Source organism: Natrix helvetica, assembly GCF_964273705.1.
Source record: "Natrix helvetica genome assembly, chromosome: 4".
Lineage (NCBI taxonomy): Eukaryota > Metazoa > Chordata > Lepidosauria > Squamata > Natricidae > Natrix > Natrix helvetica.
The window spans coordinates 76439672-76452483 of NC_138550.1; positions in this window are offsets into that span (position 1 = coordinate 76439672).

Here is a 12812-nt window from a genome sequence, read left to right on the forward strand (position 1 = left end):
TTCCAAGGGCATCCTGAGCAAGCAATTTCTAAAGAACAGGAAATTACTTCATCTGTGCCCATGTATCCCTGGAACCAAAGTCAAACATAGTTCTCCACTGCGAACAGCATCAGAACATTTGGATGAGCTGTGCCCATGGGTACGTTGAAATGGCTGTGATTCTTGCCATCAATTTCATATATACAGATTCCTGCTTCTTTCCTGTTGCATAGGGGAAATGAGGGTAGTAGTGTAATATGCACTCATTTTTGAAATTACCTTCCCAAGTGCTGCTGTTTTATATGAGGTGGACCCTACTTTGTGATTGATTGATAATATATAAATAAACAAGACTTAGCAATGGTGTACTAAGATCTTTTTGTGTCAAATTACAGGCCACAGGAAAGCAAACATAATATCTCCCTTTGTGGTTCCTACTGCATTAAGTCAGATGTACACCCATATGTGTGCCGTATCCAATGTCCCAGTATTCTAAAATAAGCACAATGTATTAAATATTCAGATGATATAAATTGGGGGATTTTACCAAGAAAAAGGCACATAGGTTGACTTATATTGTTGCAGTACATTTAGCATAATCAAACAGCTTTCCAAAGAGGCCATTTCTCATGGAAAACAACTTGCATGCAAGAACGGATGAAGTTTAGAAGTTTTCTATTTGGTCAGTTAATGTGGGCTCATGTCATACTCTGTTCAGGATTTGCACAACAGAGCTGTTTACCTCTAATAAACTATGGAGCATGCCAAGCAGACCTAGACAGATATTAAAGCAGATGAAATGAAATAGATGAACATGCTTTCCCTATATTAACTTAGCCAGTTTTCTGTTCTACACTTAGCTGGAATGGCTGTATTGATATTATGAAACATTATTATGCCATAATGCTGTCAAACCCACAGAAATAAAATTGCAAAAGATCGATAGATGTGGATTTGGAAGAAATTTCTGCATGATATAACATTCTCAAGTCAGAGAGTTAGTTCTCATGGAAGTTGTAAATTTGTGCCTAGACAGTCTGAATGTTTCATACAAATGAAGTTACCTATACATAGAGTTGCCTTATTGATGAGAGAGTGGCATATAAATTTAATAAATAAAAATAAATAAAGAGATGAATAGGCATAGCCCTTCTGTTATGGCCCCCATGTTTCTGCTGTTACTTTCACTGGTATTCAATCTTCCTTGACATTAGACTTTTAGATATGCCTTAAAATTAAATACCAATGTTTGTTTGTAGATTATATCCTGACTTTCTTCAAGGCAGCCTATGTAACATTTTCTCAGCCAACTTTTTTCTGCAACAACAACCAGGTAGGGAGAGTGGCTTAAGTTAGAGTTGAACCTCAGCCATTATACAATCTGATTCTCTCTAACTAATGGGAAGTAAAACAACAGTTGTGGTGGCGCAGTATTTAGAATGCAGTATTGCAGGCTAAGTCAGCTCATTGTCAGGAGTTGGATTCTCACTAGCTCAAGGCTGACTGAGCCTTCCATCCTTCTGAGGTTGGTAAAATGAAGACCCAGTTTGTTGGGGGGTAATATGCTGACTCTGTAAACCACTTAGAGAGTGTTGTAAAGCACTATGGAGTGGTAGATAAATCTAAGTTCTGTTGCTATCTGACATCATCCTGAAAAAGCAGATTGCTTCGGTATGAAAAATAGACATTTTAAGAAAATATAACCCATAATTGTTCTACTTATGCTGCTGACCTTGAACAAAGTCAATACAAGATGAAGGTAACAGGAAGTATCCTAGTGATGATGACAGGAATTAACCTCATCAGGACAGGCCAACCTTCCCAGGGCAACCATTTTCTGAAAATGCCCAAATGTTGTATGCTGTCAAGATAAGTGAGATGTGCATTGGTGCAAAAAGGTTAAAGACATCTAGCTTATCCTGGTAGCTACTTGAGTCACAAGATTACCATAACAGTCATGTTTGGAAGTCAGACTTGCAACTGACAAAAGGTACAAGTCTATTTATTGCTAAATAGTCCATACAGCTTGGACACAGCCACCCAGAGGCCAGTGATGAGAGCAGTCTTCAAGACTAAATGATCAAGGCTTAGAAGACTTTCCAGATCACTAAAAATTCACATTCCATTACAAAATCTGGTGCTCTGATGTGACGTGTGATAGGGCTTCAGCCTTAAGTGACAGCTTCAGCATGGTATGTTAAAGATCAACAGGACATGATTAGATGTCACTTTGCCAGTGCAGCATTTTTCACAACCTATATGAATTATTTTAAAAAGTTCATCTGGGTTTTGCTCTTTTTATTGTGTAGGGGCTTAAATCATGAAATAGGCACTGAATCGTAAGAACTGGCAATTGTAGTAGGCATTCTGCTTAGTATCAAGTGTGCTGTCTTGGAATATATATTTTGCATATGACCAGATAAAGGAACAAACTTTAGTAAACTTAGCAAAACAATAAAACTCTGGAACTACCATAAAATTAAGCTATAGAGCTCCTACATATTGGAGAAATGATAAATCAGGAAACTGGAGCTAATCATTCTCTGGGTTTTGTTCAGCTCGTGCTGATAATGACTGACAGCACTGAATGCAAAATCTCTATCCTTTTTTGAAGTACCTTTCTAGCCCTCATGATAACATATGTGGAAGATTAAGATTTTATATTTGGCTGTGCAGTCCTAAAACTGCCACTTTCTTGTAAACCTTAAGAGGCTTGAGATATGAGGTAATGGTTGAGTTTTGAAATTGTAGAAAAATAGATGAAGCTGAGGGAGAACTGAAGGGAACAATAAATATATTTCTATTCATACGTACTATAGAACAAATGATTTTGAACTATTGTCTAGTTCCAACATTTCCTTCCCTTCATTCACTCTGCTTTTAAAATATGCCACATGAATGCCACTAAGATATGGCAGTTGTTATGACTACATAATGAAAAGGTTTTGTTACTAACATGAACATTTTTTCATAAGAAAATGATCTTTTATTTAGCTTGATCCTGGAACAACCTCTTAAGCAAAAAATAGGTTATATTTGCCAATAGTTACATAAACCGAAAGAAAGGACTCGGGCAAGGTTGGACAAATATACAAGTAATTATGTTTTGTGTCTGGGTTTTTATTATACATGGTAGTTATTTGCTTTGGCTGAAGGCCCATCATAAGCTCAAAACTACAGATGTTGACCATTAACGTCATATAGTAGATGGAAGTCTCTAGTGGAAAATAATCAAATTCTTCCCATTAGATTCTTCCATCATCATAGTATTTAGTATCACATTCGTTTTCATTGTCAGCTTGAATCCTGCCTTGAGCATAAGTAACTTGAATTGAATATTATTTAATCATAATTTATTTCTGGCTCTCACACTTCCTATCAAGAATCAAGACTGATATTAAATTTGTGGAGCTCCAGGATTTTGGCTGCTGCTACTAAATGATCCAAGAGCTAGTCTGATGTAATAGTTTAAGGCACCAGACCAGAAACTGGAGACTCTTGGGTTCTAGAAGCACAAAGCCAACTGGATGACCTCGGGCCAATCACTCTCTCTCAGCTCTAAGGAAGACGCAATGACAATCCACTTCTGAAAAACCATGCAAAAAAAATTCAGGGACTTGTCCAGGCATTCACCAGGGGTCAAGAATTGACTTGGGGACTAAACCTTAAATGATTTATCACTAATAAAAACCTCTCCATCCATATTTTATTATGGATGAGAAGGCCAAAACTGCATTACCAAAACTTAGGTGGTGAAAGAGGAGAGTTTTCTCCTCTTTGCAATATATCCAATCAACATTCAGTTTTAGTGGCAGCTATAGTCCCAGAGAGGGAAGGTGGGGATAAGCATTGATATCTGGGGGACTGTTGACATCAAGAGACACTTTGCCGATAATTGGTAATCTCTAACAAGAGGAAACTCCATAATCAGCAACAGAACACTTCCCACTCTGACAGCTCTTTATATATGAACTGTCAAACGGGCCAGCCAATCACAATGCACCATTCTCCCACTTTGGCTGTCAAGAGCTTTGTCAATCAAGGGAGTCAATGCAGGCCACGTTCTTGAAACCACATGCATAACATTCCTTTCTCCCAGACTGGTGCATGCGTAATCCTGCAGGTACGCAGGGTACCTGTGGATCCGCCCAGATCATCTCATTTCGGGGGTGGATATCGAAGGAGGAGGATGTTGCTCCTCTACCTGCGGAACTCCCTGCAACTGCATGGGACCCTCGGCTGGAGATTCCATTCCCAGATGGCGACCTGTTTCATAATGTGAGTCCAGCACCGGAGTCATCGAGGGAGTTGTTGTGTTACTTGGAGTTGGTGGAACGTCGTCAGGATAACCCGTAGCTTCAGTTGGGCCTAGTTCGGGCCATTCGGATTGCATCTTTGTTGAGACGGACTGCCCCCTTCGCAGCTGGTTGATATGGTGGCACCAGACTTGCCCATCTTCTAGACTGACTCTGTAAGAAAAGGGCCCAGTTAATTGCAGTGTGTGTCAAGGTAGCCACCGCAGTTCACCTCCATAATTCTGTGCATATACCAGGTCCCCTATTTCAAAGGACCTGGTACTGTTGGGTGAGTCCAGGGGTTTATCTGTGGAGTAGCTGGGGTGCGGGCGATCTAGGTCGGTCCAGAGGTGTTGGCCCATCAGTAGTTCGGCAGGGCTGGAGTGCTGGACCAGGAGGTATTTGTCCACTCTAGCTTGCCAGTCACTGGGCCCTAACCTAGCAAGGGATTCTTTAACTGACCTCATTGCCTGACAGATGAAAAGGGGCAACGAGGGCATGGCAGATACCATGCCTGGCTAGGGACATCTGGAGTGGGGCAGCAGTTAGTTGTGGTCCATTATCAGACCCCAGGGTGTCTGTGGTCCCTGAAGCCTCCGGAGGGCCTCCGGGGGGACGGGGAGGCTCTTTTCGCCCTCCCCAGGCTCCTATAAAGCCTCTGGAGCCTGGGGAGGGCGAAAAATGGCTTTTAAAAAGGTGAACTCAGCTGGCCAGCGCGCGCATGCGTGCTGGCCAGCTGACAGGGCAGCACCTCACGTGCCCTGACAAATGGCTCCATGTGCCACATGTGGCACGCGTGCCATAGGTTCGCCATCACGGACCTAAGGTATGGAGCAAGTGCTGGACAACTGGGACAGGGTGGGGGTTAGCCTGCAGGGCCTTATTTATTGTGCACTTATAGTCAGCACATATTCTAATAGAGTGCATATTCTAATAAGAGCCGTCAGGCTTTATGGGAATCATGATGGGTGTTTCCCATTTAGAATAATCAACGGGCTCTAGAACGCCTTGCACAATCAGTTTGTCTAATTTAGTATGCACCTTTGGACAGAGTGCTACGGGGACTCTCCTAGGCTTGAGGCAGATAGGGGAAACCTGAGGGTCCAAATTATAAGCAATAGAGGTTCCCTTATATTTACCCAATGGCTCATTGAAGACCTCCACAAACTCTTTGGTCAGGCCACTGAAGTCATCAGAGGTGGTTGCATGGATGCCGGAGATGTTGAGTCCACGAGCCTCAAACCAGTTCAACCCCAATAGATTTGGGAAGGTGCCATTGATAACTATCAGAGGAAGGCAGCCACTAAAGTTCGCAGGGGCTATCTTGAAATAGCCAGAGCCTACAATGGGAATGACATTGCCTTGATAGTCTTGGAGTTTTACAAAACATGAAGACAGGAGTTTCTTTGAGAGCGATGGCATGAGGCATTTGAGAGTGCTCCACCACACAATTGACCTGGAGGACCCCGTGTCAACCTCCATGTAGCAAGGTGGTCTCTGAATGTGGACATTGAGATAAATCTTGCTGCTGGACACCGCATTAGCTTGACTGACAGCTACCTTTAGTTGAAAACAGTTGTGGGAGATTGCGAAGCATTCTTCTTTGGGCCAGGGTGGACTTTTTGCTGACCATCAGTAGGATGGATGGTTGGTGGCTGGTCATCTGAGGGAGAAGGCATGCAGCACATTTTGGCCAAGTGGCCCTTTTTTCTGCAGTGATGGCAATTGGCAGTTTTAAACCTGCAAATGGCTCGGAAATGGTTTCCGCCACATTCGGTGCAAGGGGTCTGAACAGAATTTTTTCTTGGTCTTCCCCTTCTGTCAAAAGTTGACTTGAGGTGACTCATGTTGGCGTCATCATTTGACAAAGTGCTCTTGTCAAACTCCTCAGAGTGGATGGCTATGGTCTTGATGGTAGGCGCTGTCACGGGCTGAAATCTTTGAATTTTGGCCATGGATCTGTCAGACATCTCAGATGCACTAGCCTCCTCCAATACTGACTGGAGATTTAGCTTGGTGTGGGCTAACAAGCAGCGTTGTAACCTCAAGTCCTTTAACCCAAAGACTAACTGGTCAAGGAGGACGTCTTCTAAATTTCTGAACTCACAGTAGAGGGCGGCTGTTCTGAGGGAAGCCATGTATTGATTTATAGACTCCCCTCCTTTTTGAGTCCTTTGCCGGAATGCATGCCACCTGGTGATGTGGGATGGAGCTGGGCAGTAGTGATTTCTCAATCTTTTGAGCAGAGTCTCCCAAGGCACAGTGTGGACTGGTTGAAGGGTGGCTAGAATCCTGGCTGCTCCAAACATTTTGTGGCTGCAGGAGCTCAAAGAATAGGCTCCTTCTGACCACTGGACAATTCAGTAAGGTCTTTGGCCTCAAGAAAGCATTCAAAATGCTCCAAATATGCATCCCAACTCTTGGTTGCTGGACAGAAAGCCACAAAAGTGGCTAGGATGGCCATCCTTAAAAGGACAAATAGCTGAGGAGATTGCCTCATGAAATGAGGTACTGTCACTAGTGACTGGAAGGCAGCGTACAGCTCTACGTGCCTCAGTTCTAAGTGGTGACTTCCCTGTCTTACCCTGTCACTTCAGCCCTATATCCCACCTTTTGTCAGGGCAGCCTCCATCAGTAACCAAGAAAGAAACCACTCAACTCCATATTTCAGAATTAAGAGTACTTTTACTGGTTACGAGTAGATAGCAGCTAGGCAAAGCAAGATCTAAGGCAAAAGCGTGCGTAATCATAGATATCAATATGTGAACCAACTCCCTCCCCCTAGTAACCCCATCACCCAGTCCAATCTGCACACCCCACAGGTGTCATGTGGGCCGCATCTTCAAAACACATCATCAGGTTGGTATGCCAGACGGTTGGCCTTGGTGGCAATTCCACTATCTGCAGCATGCGCAGTAGATGGTGAGAAAACCACTCCCTTCTTCATTCACTCCTGTGCTGAAGCTTCCCCTGCCAAATACCATGTTATCTCCCCCCCCCTGCTCCCCATTTCAATGGCAGCCGAAAGCAAGCAGCAAAGCAGAGGCAGACATCCAGTCCTCCGTCAGGAAAGGACATCATCCCTGGAAGAAAAACGTAGAGAAAAAAACCAGGAACAAGAACGTTAGACATATATATGGCAACATGAGTCAGGGTTTATCAGGATAGGTAGAGTAGAATGTCTGCAAAAGTCTAGGAGCTCTAACATGGGACTTATCAACCCATTCAGCTTGGGAGGGGGGAAAATGTTTCCAGGAGACCAGATATTGAATCTGATTCCTATGTTTCCTGGAGTCCAAAATCTCTTTGATCTCAAAATGCTGCTCTCCCTCAATGAAAAGAGGGGCAGGTGGTGGCGGTACGGGTGTCCGAACAGAGGAAGTGTGCACTGGTTTCAGAAGGTTAACATGAAACATGGGGTAAATACGGTTGAGATACTTTGGCAATTCCAACCATACAGAAACAGGATTAATGATCTTCACAATAGGAAACGGACCAACATACTTAGGCACTAATTTCTTCGACTTTTGGGTAGTTTGGAGAAATTTGGTAGACAAAAAAACTTGCTACTTCAGCATGTGGTAACAGTTCAGTCCAACTATCCTGCTGATAATTGATGAAACACTGGAGGTACTGCTCCAAAACAGAGTTAGTCCTTTCACAAGCCCCATTAGTCTGAGGATGGTGGGTGGAGCTTAACCCCTGGGCGGAGCCAATCAACTTCAAAAACTCCTTCCAGAAGAGGGAGGTGAACTGTACCCCTCTATCTGATATTATGCGCTCCAGCACCCCATGCAAACAGTCTATATGTGTAATAAACAATTTAGCTAAAGATTTAGCTGAAGGGATCTTGGAACAAGGCACAAAATGAACCTGTTTAAAGAACAAGTCCGTGACCACCCAGACCACGGTATTTCCTTGACTCTCCAGTAATTCAACAATGAAATCCATTGATATTTCCTTCCAGGGGGATTCAGGATGGGCTACACCTTGAAGCAGGCCTTAGGGCTTTCCTGGTGGCCGCTTAGCGGCAGCACATATGGGGCCATGCGGGAATCATGAGCTCGTTGTAGCACAAAAGACTTCATGCTTGCGGGAACGTACAATTTAGCGCCTATCCAAGCCAATCCATCTTTCATGGTGCATTCATTTGAATGTTCCTTAAACCAGTAATCGGACTCAAGGCCTTCCTTGAGTTTGCAGATGAGGTCTGTTGTGACCTCCAAATTAGAGTTGCTTTGGCTTCTGGTAACCATTGGGGCAGCAAGACTTTTCGCTGGGATGACTGGAAGTACCATGCTTAGCTTGGAACTGTTGTATTGTGGGAGTCTGGATAATGCATCAGCCATGAAGTGAAATGTTGCGCCCAACACATTTGTTTAGGAGACAGTTTTCGAGGGGTCTTTAATGCCTCCAGATTTTTGTGTTCAGTCCACACCTCAAAAGGGTGTTTAGTTCCCTGAGGAAATGTCTCCAGGTTACCAAAGCCCACCTGACAGCAAAAGCTTCTTTTTCCCCTATAGCCCATTGTCTCCCCGTCTCTGTCAGTTTTCGGGAGGTATAAGCGCAAGGCTGAAAGTGCCCGTCAGTGTTTGTTTGAAGTAACACTGCCCCCACCGCTACATCACTAGCCTCAGCTTGAATGATAAATGGTGCATCCATGTCCGGGTGTTTCAAAATTGGTTCAGCTGCAAAGAGCTGCTTCAGTTTTTCGAATGCGGCCTGACATTCCATAGTCCATTTCAATGGCTCCCCCGGTTTGGGTTTGGCCTCCCCTTTTGACTTTAGGAGATTTGTAATGGGTAGCGCAATACTGGCGAAGGAGGGAATAAATTGACAATAAAAATTCGCAAATCCCAAGAAACTCTTCTCCTCCCAAATACCATGTCATCTCTCCCTCCCCGTTTCAATGGCAGCCGAAAGCAAGCAGCAAAGCAGAGGCTGACACCTTTGTTGCCAGTGTTCTATAGGGAGAACCAGATGGACAAGGACTGAGGCAAAACAGGTTTTGCAACAACAGCCCTTTATCAGGCTAACAGATAACAGATAACAAGAGGCAATTCCATAACCGGCAACAGAACACTTTCCGCTTTGACAGCTCTTTATATATGAGCTGTCAAACGGGCCAGCCAATCGCAATGTGCCATTCTCCTGCTCTGGCTGTCAAGAGTTTAGCCAATCAGGGGAGTCCATGCATGACCACGTTCTTGAAACCACAGACATAACAAGTCACATGTTAGATGTGGTTTCATTTTTAAATGTACCTTAGACTTTATTGCAGGAAATAGAATTTTTTAAATGTAAAATTCTAAAAGTAAAGCCAATCTCATGATGTCATAGGGTTAGGATTAACCTAATACCCTTTTGTGCACATCCCAGATTGTCCAGTTATTTGAATTCTGTAGAGCACCTGAAGTTAACATATGTGCCAAATGATAAAGTTGAAAATGAAGAAAGTTAAAACTCCTACCATTACATGATTACATTTATTTCTGTAAGCTGTCTGCAGTCACTGTGATTGAATTGGGCAGTCATATTCATTTTCTTAATAAATAAATAAATAACCATGATTTAGGTAAAGAAAAACCAGAGATTTCTTTCCCTTTTCATAGACAACATCTGAATTTCACACTAGTGTATTTAAAATAACTTAAATAGCTTAAAGATAAAGGCAAAGACATGTGTATATGTATAAATATTATTTTTGCAAAATTTATTTTTCCCTGTAAAAGATAAGAATCTCAGTGAGATTTCTTAACTATCTATTTATGTCAAATCTTATGGTGTGCATTTGCACATTTCCATGGAAACATTGTAGTTTATACAAAGCATATGAGAGTTCCTCCGGTTACCTGAATAACTAGATAAATGACCAAACTGTTGCAACAATATTAATTTTAATGCATTTTAGCAATGTGTTTAGTACATTTTGGCAAAAATGCATAACTGTAAATAAAATATATAATTGACAGGTATATAATAGCCATTTACGGCATGTTCAACTCCAGCCACTGTTATGCCCAAAATATCTTCTGTCTAAAAGAGGAGCCCAGTGATTCCAAAATGATGTTAAAAATAAGAATTGCTAGAAGACTACATTGACAAGACAAGGCACTGGATATCTTGATAGATGAGGAGAAAATATTTTTTTTCTAATAACTCTAGTACAGTACCGCATGTTGATGCAATTGATATCCAATTAATAAAAATGTTAGGATTCTTTTTTATATATATGCATGGGAATGATACTTAACAATCTAATATTATCAAAACTGGTGGCTTTGAGAGAACCTAGATTTCTGAACCTTACTCATTTTTTTTTGAAATAGGTTCCCCAAAGGGATGTGGGAGAATTTGTATTGGCTGAGAGTATGCCCAATTCTCTCTTCATTTGCTTGTGAAGATTATGTCCATGTTTGGGATAGTGCAGCGCAGCTAGCTGTCATTGTTCTCTCTCTCTTTATTTCTCTCCCCCCCCCCAGAACAACTAAGGGACATAAAATGATTTTCAATTATATTTCTAAATGAATTTGTAGCAACATGTTTTGACTTCTACACTACCTGCCTAAGCTCCTGGGGCAGCTTTTAATGGTCGGTTTCCTTTTGAACAAAGAGGCCAAGGTTGATACCCTTTTATTTGTATCTGGGGGAAACAAGCAAGGTATAGTTTATGACTCCTAACTAATAATTTGTGGTTCCTAAATAATTTTAATCTCTCCCATTAGAGTGCTGCTCAGTGCTACTTTGGCCCTTCCTGTTTCTAAGTGCCTGTTTTTTCTGCCAATGTTCAAGACTGCAGTGTATGAAAGAGCTCCTGCATCTTAATAATCTGCTTGCTTACTGCCAAAGGCATTTCTTAGGCAGAAATATATTTCAGAAATTACAAAAAAACCTCACAGCTCCTTTAATTTAATGCTTCTCTCATTGCTTTCCAACTGCTTAGATTGTTTTTATTCCTCCAAAATCTTGCAAAGTTTAATATTTTTATGCTAGTAAATCCACAAGCCTGCAATTCTGCAAAACATTTACTCTACCAAAAGTTCATTGAAACCAAGCAATGTAAACAATTGGGAAGCATGGGGCCACCAAGTTGTCCTTCTTTTAAATGACCAGCATGTTCAGACAGATGCCTTAATTACTGCATGTCATCTGATTCTTAAAAACCAACGGGAAATATTTCTCAGTGCAGGCTTAATAAACTGCATCATATGAATCCCAGATAGAAATAGACGAACAGCTTGTTATCAAGATAATTCATAGAAGTTATGATTTTAAGTGTGGTAATTATATGCCTGCAAAGTCACAACCCTTTTAGTAATGCGTGTTGTTCTATCCAGTTCCTACCACTCAGATGATTTTTATTTTTATTCATCAGACTTAATGAATCTGGGCTGTAAAATATTTGGAGGATCACCAGATGGCATTATTTATATCTTTGTTGCCATCTAGTGATAATCAGATTCTGCAGCTCAGACATGATATTTCTACATTAGCACAATTCTTCTATCTAGATGGGGGTACTAAACTTGGGCAAAGCCATTTGGCCATCTTTAACAACTCTTTTTCACAACCAGTCATTCACAGCTTTTAGAGATATGACTAACTTCCCTCAAATCTTATTGTTAGGTTTTGACACTGAGAAAACCAGAGAGCATGACAACATTTTCCCTGCGTGCCTAACTTTTATCAGGGAGGGAACTCACCTCAGTCCTTTGGGGGGCAATTGCAACTGATTCCCAACTTGGTTTGATTTGTACTGTGATTTTATGGTTCAGCACATTGTAAGCCATTGAAAGTTGGTTTGACGTTAGGCAGCAATTACACTTACACTAAAATAAGTTAAGCAATCAAAAGAAGTGCTGCCACCCAAAAGCCTTGTTAGAAATTCTCATCAGCTGATCCTCTTTCATGATGGAATTTCCCCATAGATTACTGGAAAGTAAACATCCTTCTTTGGCTTTGATAGAAGATATGATGTATCTCTTGTACATTAATATGTAGCCAATAGAGGGAGCAATTTGTCCATTGCTCCCATCCAACTCCCAAAGCTGATGTGATGGAATGTAATCCATTTCAGAGGAGCAAGAGACTATTCCTTTCAGATAGTTTATGTTGATAGAGAAAAAGGGTAAAGGTGGCTTCTATCTAAGAGTTCCCAGAGCACATGCTTCATGGAGACAGTTGTTTGCTTTAGTTTGTCAAGATTCTGTCTATGGGTAAGGAAGAATAAAGAATTCTGCTTAGAATTAGAAGAACCATGATGTATCTTTCATGGTTTTTGGAACCTGACAGCTGAGGACAGAAATTAATGAGGTCACAGGGTAGTTATAGATCATGAACGTTGTGGTCTTGTTTGTTTCCAGAGATATGTATAGGGTGTGGTCCAAAAAGTCAACATGGGAACCATGAAGGTACCTTAGAAACTGCATCTATGCACATAAAACAGTGGACCTTTGATTGCACCATCATGACCAGCATCTAAAAGAATGAAGCAGAGTCCTGATCCTGACAAAACCACTTTTATTAAATGAATGTGAA